The 7,282-nt window shown below is 37.0% G+C and overlaps 1 long non-coding RNA gene across 1 annotated transcript; it reads right to left on the bottom strand.

Annotated features, from left to right (window-relative positions):
- Positions 1-6,063: 6,063 nt before the first annotated feature.
- Positions 6,064-6,961, bottom strand: LOC110677793. Its single transcript, XR_002501201.1, has 2 exons — positions 6,878-6,961; positions 6,064-6,400 (listed from the first exon to the last, which is right to left on the bottom strand). It is a non-coding gene; the product is annotated as an uncharacterized LOC110677793 (long non-coding RNA).
- Positions 6,962-7,282: the final 321 nt, after the last annotated feature.

The raw sequence follows: 7,282 nt of genomic DNA, 5'->3' as shown, positions 1-7,282 counted from the left end.
TAAATGTGTGAAAAGCTTGATTTTAAGCGTATACATTTTATCGTTATAGCATATCCTAATGGAATGCAATTCACTGTAAGAAGATCGAATTTGTGTTGTTTGCATCATTATTTGAGCTTTCTCGGAAATTTTAATGGACATCAGCCGATGTAATATTTCCACAAAACCAATTGGACATTCGTTATCAAAAAGAGCTTCCGCTTCAGGCGAGATCGAAATGCTTCTCCCGGTGAACTAACTAATCCAAGTCAGTCAGAAAGCTAGCAGTTATCAAGTGGTGGCAGCAGAAGTCATCAGCAGTGGTTATTCAGTGGGGGAACAAGGTGTAAAATACACCGTCGGTGTAAAACGTGAGTCACAATATTTCCAAGACAAAGATATGTTAGTCAAATTCAATCATTCCATTGTATACCTTTATCAATTTCAACGCCTTTTATGATGATGTGGAGAAAAAATCGCCATTCTCAATTATAACTTAGAAACAGAAACCGTCACTGAAATTCAAATTATGCCTCAAAAACCGTAACTCATATGGGACACCTAACTGCCAATATTAGAATTCGGAAAATATCTCAATTTCACCATAACAATCATTCGGGGCGCATACCACCCCGTCCTCCCTTAATGGACGCGCGGGAGAGAAATGGAACTAAATGAGTGTGATAATTAAAAGCATCCATTAGTGGGAAAAGCTGCGAATGATGGGTCCTCCAGTGCTGGTCACTGGGAACAATGCCATTATTAGTCCGCAAAGACCGTCGTTTACCATCGGAGATGAGGTGAAGGTAGAGCAACGTTATCAAATGAAAATGAATGGATCGTACTTTTCGATCCATTTAACCGATTTAGTTAGGCCTAATGGTGGTTAACGGAGTGCTTCTCTGTTACTTACTCTTTTGTGTCTGATTAGATTGCACCTGGACTTACCTCAGCTAGTTAACGCGCAGTTATCATAAAAAGAAGGTTCCATCATCAAGATTCAAATAATCTGAAGCGGCTGTGAAATTGTAATAATTGTAGAGGATATAAAAAACAAAAAAAAAATGCAATTTTCACTTCTTAAAATACTTTTTCCAGTGTTCTTGCCTGAATGTATTCAAAAATTTTGAAAGGAATTCGTGACTAAGCTTAACTTAGCATAGTTTAGCTTAGACTGACTACACATATCAATTGTTGCTATTCCATGGTTGACCATAGTCAGTGAAGATGCACAAAGATCAATTAGAAGTTTGGCTGAGATTGCCCATAACCTTCTTCAGAGCATCTATTTATGTAGGGTCAATAACGGCGCCGCTAAACGCAACATGCCTACAGCTGTAAGGACGAAAGCATGTGTTATCATATCACTCTTATGCCGACACTTCTGAAACTTCTGCAAACTCTACACTTATAATGTCGAGTCATTCAAAGTTTTTTTAATTACAAAAATAAAAGTAAAAGGAAAGATGTGTTTTGAAAAATAAAACGTAAAACATAAATAATTTTGAATCAAAATTCATGCCGACACTCACGTCACTGTCAACTATTCATAGTTTGTTGATAAATCATATTAACGTCCCTCCGTTGTATTAAATATTTTACAGATTTGAAATAAAAGCATGAAACGAGCTCACCGATTGATCCTTCATCCTTGACTGAACAGCCAAAATCCGCTTTCAACGAAATAATCGATTTATCGATGAAAAAAAAACATTCTACCATATCGAAAACATGTACAAAATTAATCGCAAAGCGAAAGTGGTATAGTCATGCCGAGAAGAAAATCAAAGGTCTTTCATAAATATGGATAGTTTATTCAATTTGAGTAGTTTAGGATTCGCAGTTTTTTAAATTGATTCTCAATGGCGGAAGTGTTTTTCTTTTCTCCCATGACATTCCATGTTGAAACCATACATCAAGAGCGCTTTCAGCATCGTATATTAGCACAAAGTGCAACATTCACACTTTCTCGCTTACAAACATGCTTACTACAGCAGCAGTAGCAGTAGTGGCTGCTCCTTTGAAAGCTTTGAAGTACCCTTCCGTTCCACAACCAGATGAAAAAGATAAAACAGCTTCCGGTGCACTGCCAGTGTTTGGCTGCTGCTGCTTTGATTCTGGCTCGAACGTTCCTCCCAGACTAAGGGTGCAACGTAAACACGAATAGAGGTTGTAAGTGACAAGTGACACATGCATATGGAATGCTTATGACATCCTGGAAGCAGCTACTAATGATGGGCTACAAGAAGTGTTCGTCGAAGTGTTGGAGGAAGTAGTCAGTCAACTCAGGGATGTGGGTTTCACACCACTTATTCCTTTTCATCATCATGGAACAGTGCGCAATATAGATGTAAAAGCATTTAAAAACTTTCAATACATTCGGATTTCAAATCAGATGAACATTAAAATCACGCGTTGAACATAAATACAACCTAGCATTTAATATTGAAAACATCATCAGCTCAATGTTAGAATCCATTTAAGTTTATTGCGTTGGGCTTCCGGTTGCACATGAAATTTGCATACAAGTACAATAGAGAAAAACTTAACCTTTTTCGCAAAACCTCAATCAACTGTAACGCAAAACAATTCGATTCTGAAATACTCGTTCTGATTGCAAAAAGGATACGAAAATATCATGTGCAACATATCTGTGCACCGAAACAATCTATTCTGTTGCATTTGATTATCCCTGTTGAAGTGCATGGCGGAAAATTTGCTCACTGCAGTAGAAATTTCTTGAAAACTCGCCGAGTTGAAAACTTGCAGTGATGTTTGCGCTCTGTTTCATAAGTTGTTCAATGCAAAAGTCGTCTGTTCGCAGAAAGTTGGCATAAAAAACTGTCGCAATCTAGCAGAAAAGTATAGTACAACAAAGATGTGAGAACCGCTACATACAGTATCGGACGTATAAGATGCAATAATGCCGTGTTCCCATAGAAAAATAAAATGGTTAACTACAGATAGCTATGTATCCACCGTTTCTCAAACGATTTTTTCCCTATTGTCGAACTACAAATTATCTTAATTTTGTGTTGACGTACAACTTTCTTAGCATCTCCAAAATGAACGAAATTTCTCAGGCGGATTGCAAGGCGCTATTTTTGAACACGTTTAATGGTTGAATTCATATATGGGTCTGAAAAAAGGGGATTGCAGCGGACAATATCACGTCATTTCATTCATCAGCTTCCATACTATAATGCATTATTCATGTTGCGATGCACTTCACAAATCCTGAAGGGCCGTCTATCCTGGTTCCACGATAATCCCCCACGGGAACTGTTCGTTGACATTCGCCGTACCTATCTATGAATATGTGTCAGTTCGTTTTTCACTATCAATTCTTTCCGGTTGCACTGATCCAAATCCATGTGCATATTTCATACCGTAGACGAGAAACCCGGATTGTCATCATGGCGGAGTACAATAATAGAATTGTCACAACCGATGAAAATGGAAGAGCCATACCCTATCGTTGTGCGTTTGTTATCCACGTCGCCCCAACGGCCGAATGCTTGGATAACTGAAACGTTCTAAAAATAAAACACCACGCAAACCAATTTGGAGCTATGCATCATCGATAGGTAGGGAATATATACAAAGATGGGAAGATAAACCTAGTGGAGACATCACTCAGCCACGTGACAGTACTCGAAAGGGATGCAAAAATAATTGAGTGGATGGAACTGATATCCTCGGTCGTATCATGCGACGGAATGTTCGATCGAATGGGTTGGCTCATGGAAGTAGCAAGGTTTTCCAGCTTGTGTTCATCTTCTACTGAATGCCAAACCTGCGTGTCATTTGTAGTCAGAGCCGTAGCGTCACCTCATGGCGCCCTTGGCGAACCACCATTTGGGCGCCCCCTTGTCGAAGCCATAGTCAAAATTCATCTATTTCTTTTCATGAAACAAGTTTCCGATAAACATACCATAAAAAACCCAAAAGGTTTCTTTTAAAAATTCAAAAACTACCTCTGTGTTTATATGAACTTCACCAAAACATTGAAGAAGTATCATGCTAAAACTTAAGTATTCCCTTATAGGGTGCAGAACCACTTGGGCACTTCCATGATTCACTTTGACATGGGGGGTTTTTCTCGGCCGATTTGTCTGAAACTTTGCAATAAGAAGCGCTTCAGTAAGACGCATATTGTAGCCGAATATGAGATCTGTAGCTGCCGAAGTGAATCAAAAGTGCCAAGAATAGGATCCGGCCCTATTTAATATTACATTGAAATGTTGATAAAATTTGAACAAAATCATATATTTATTTTTGGATGAACTGTCATAGAATTCCATGAAATTGACATGATACAAACCTGCATAAACATCTGATAGTTTTACATTTCGCAAACATTTGCGATTTATATTTTTATCAAATGCATTGACTAAAAATGAAATGTCTGTTGGAGACTCAGCTAGTATTTCAGATTCTTACACACATTCTTCTTGGAATTGTCGATTTTTTTTTCGGAAATTGCTGGGATATTTTTCAGCGAAAATCAACAGTTGATCTCTTAAATGAAACTCTCAGCAAAACATATTTATCTCAGAAAAAATAAATACGCTTTAAATATTTTCAGCATATAGATTCAGCATAGATTCATAACAAATCTAAATATTGAGTTTTTGACTAGTTCGTCAAAATTTGTTATTTATGTTCTATAATTTTTATAAACGTAAAGTTGGTGAAATCATTCTGTTCAGGATTCTGAAGGTGAACCTATCAGGAGATTTTTTTGAAATTTGGTCCCCAGACAATATGATAATCAACTCTTTAATTAATGTTCGAATCCTCTGAGCAGAATCTCAATAGAGAAATTAAAAAGTGGATGGAGTACCGTATACCTTTTAATTCCGCTCCTAAATGCTTATCTTTGACAGATACGCGTTTTTCGACTACCACTTGCAGTCTTCTTCAGTGTCAGTTACTCGATATTGCAGTCAGGATATTCTCAGATTTATGCTCAGTATTTCATCAAAAGTATTCTATTAAAATAACACCATTTCCTATTTATTATGATAGAATTCAGAGATATGTCATTTAATTTCAGTGATACCGGGTTGAATAGGGTATGATATTTTCGACAGCTTTGTTCTTTTTGTCATGTACGGTTTTTAAAACTGTCGAAATTTGTATAAAATTTCTTCACATAAAAATTTATCGTTAAGCTGAATTTCAGAATGTTTGACATCCAACAACCTTTTATTATTTAGGGGGACGGACCTGGTGTAGGGGTTAGAACATACGCCTCTCATGCCGAGGACCTGGGATCGAATCCCATCCCCGTGATAGTCACTAAAAATTTCAGTGACGACTTCCTTCGGAAGGGAAGTAAAGCCGTTGGTCCCGAGATGAACTAGCCCAGGGCTAAAAATCTCGTTAATAAAGATAAAAAAAAAACTTTCATTACTAATAGTAAAAATTGCAGAAAATGCACTGGTTCCACTAAGACTCCAATTGTGTGAGATTCCTATTTGTAGTTCTGCAGAGCATCCTGTATCAATCCTTGTCAAACTTGCTTAAGATAATGTAAGAACTCTACTCAAGATTGTATAACGACAGTACCCAGTTTACGTAGATATTTTTTTCCAGAATTCTGATCCACGAATGTATTAGTTGTATTAGGCGAACTTTGCTGAAGAGTGACAATAGGCTCCTGAAGCCCTGTCCCAATTTTAGTGCCAAACGCTGAAGTTTAGATCAAAAACACATGTTTACTCAATTTTCTAAAGTTTTCCATTTGTTTAAATCCAAAATACATTTTTTTATGTTTTTTTTAGATTTTGTCACACCCCTTGGCTTAAAATCAAATTTTGGGTGAATTTTGTTTTCCGTGTCCCTTCCGAAATGTCAGATAGTAAGAACCCCAGTGTTAAAACTAAAACCCCTCTGGTGTTTTTGTCGACTAAGCGAACGTCAAACATGATCAAAAGTGTCAAGGTTGATTTATGGACCCAATTTTTAAATTAAAGTTCAAACATGATATAGCCGTTATTTGAGCGGGAAAAATTGCTAAGGTAATTGCAATTACATGCTCTTTCGTGTTATTAAATAAAAACAAGATTTCATTAAAAATTTTAGGACCCTATTATTCTTCAACTTTATTAGACATACAGTTTTGCCGGTTTCACAGCTCAAAATGAATAGGAGAGGAAGCGTACCTAATGATGCACATATATTTTGTTCTGATTTATAAAAAGAACCATGTTTGTTCTTAGAACCTTGTTTGTTATTGTTCTGTCTGTTAAACATACTCGTACTCTAAGTTTCAAAAATATAAAAATAGGAAATATATTAAAAAACCTTAAGTAAATTTCAATATAGATACAATTATTTTATATTGATAATTTCATGAAAATATCTCAATAATCTTCAAGTTATGAATAATGCAATCTTCTGAGATGGTTTCAACCTGGGAGGGAGGCACCGATACTACACACGAAATATAGGACAACGTTCTTTTGAACTGCAAGATAACTCCAGTATGCCAACAACAATCAAGGCAGGCTTCGAGAAAATCGGTAGTTTCCTTTTGTTGTGCACCTTCGATCTTTCCTGACAAACATGAAAAAAGGGCCACAGTTTTCTATGCACTAAATATTCATTTTCATTGGATAAAGTAGAACGATACGTTTTTCAATGCTTTATGTTCAATCAGATTAAATGGTGCTCACGTGACATTACTTGCATTATGTGCATGAATTGATTTTTATTCGATTTTTATCACTTTTGAAGAAATACGAAAATGTGTTTTAATCAGTTACGCGCTATTTTCATGTTAGTCCAATGTTTGAGATCTGGGCTCACAGTGACAGTTCGTGACAGCGGAATCTCGGCTCACTATGACGTACAGAAATTTTGTATTGGTTTCTCCCTCCCAGGTTTCAACGCATATTGTTAAAATATCAGTAATGTTTTCTATTTTTCACCTTGAATCTGGTACTCATTGGATATGTCTCTCCCAAAGTTTAGCCAAGTGCGTCACGCATTTTGGCGCCCTCTTAGAGCTTGCGCCCTTGGCGGGTGCCAACCTGGCCAACCGCACGCTACGGCACTGTTTGTAGTAGATTGCAAAATAGTTTGGATAATATTCCCTTCTTCTTCTTCTTCTTCTTCTTCTTCTTCTTCTTCTTCTTCTTCTTCTTGGCATAACGTCCTCACAAGGACAGAGCCTGCTTCTCCGCTTAGTGTTCAATGAGCACATCCACATTAGTTAACTGAGAGCTTTCTTTGCCAAAGTTGCCATATTCGCATTCGTATATCGTGTGACAGGAACGATGATACTCTACATGCC

The sequence above is a fragment of the Aedes aegypti genome, chromosome 3, assembly GCF_002204515.2.
Source record: "Aedes aegypti strain LVP_AGWG chromosome 3, AaegL5.0 Primary Assembly, whole genome shotgun sequence".
NCBI classification, from domain to species: Eukaryota; Metazoa; Arthropoda; class Insecta; order Diptera; family Culicidae; genus Aedes; species Aedes aegypti.
The sequence above is the reverse complement of the archived record's forward strand: the minus strand, read 5'-3'. Positions and strand labels throughout refer to the sequence as shown.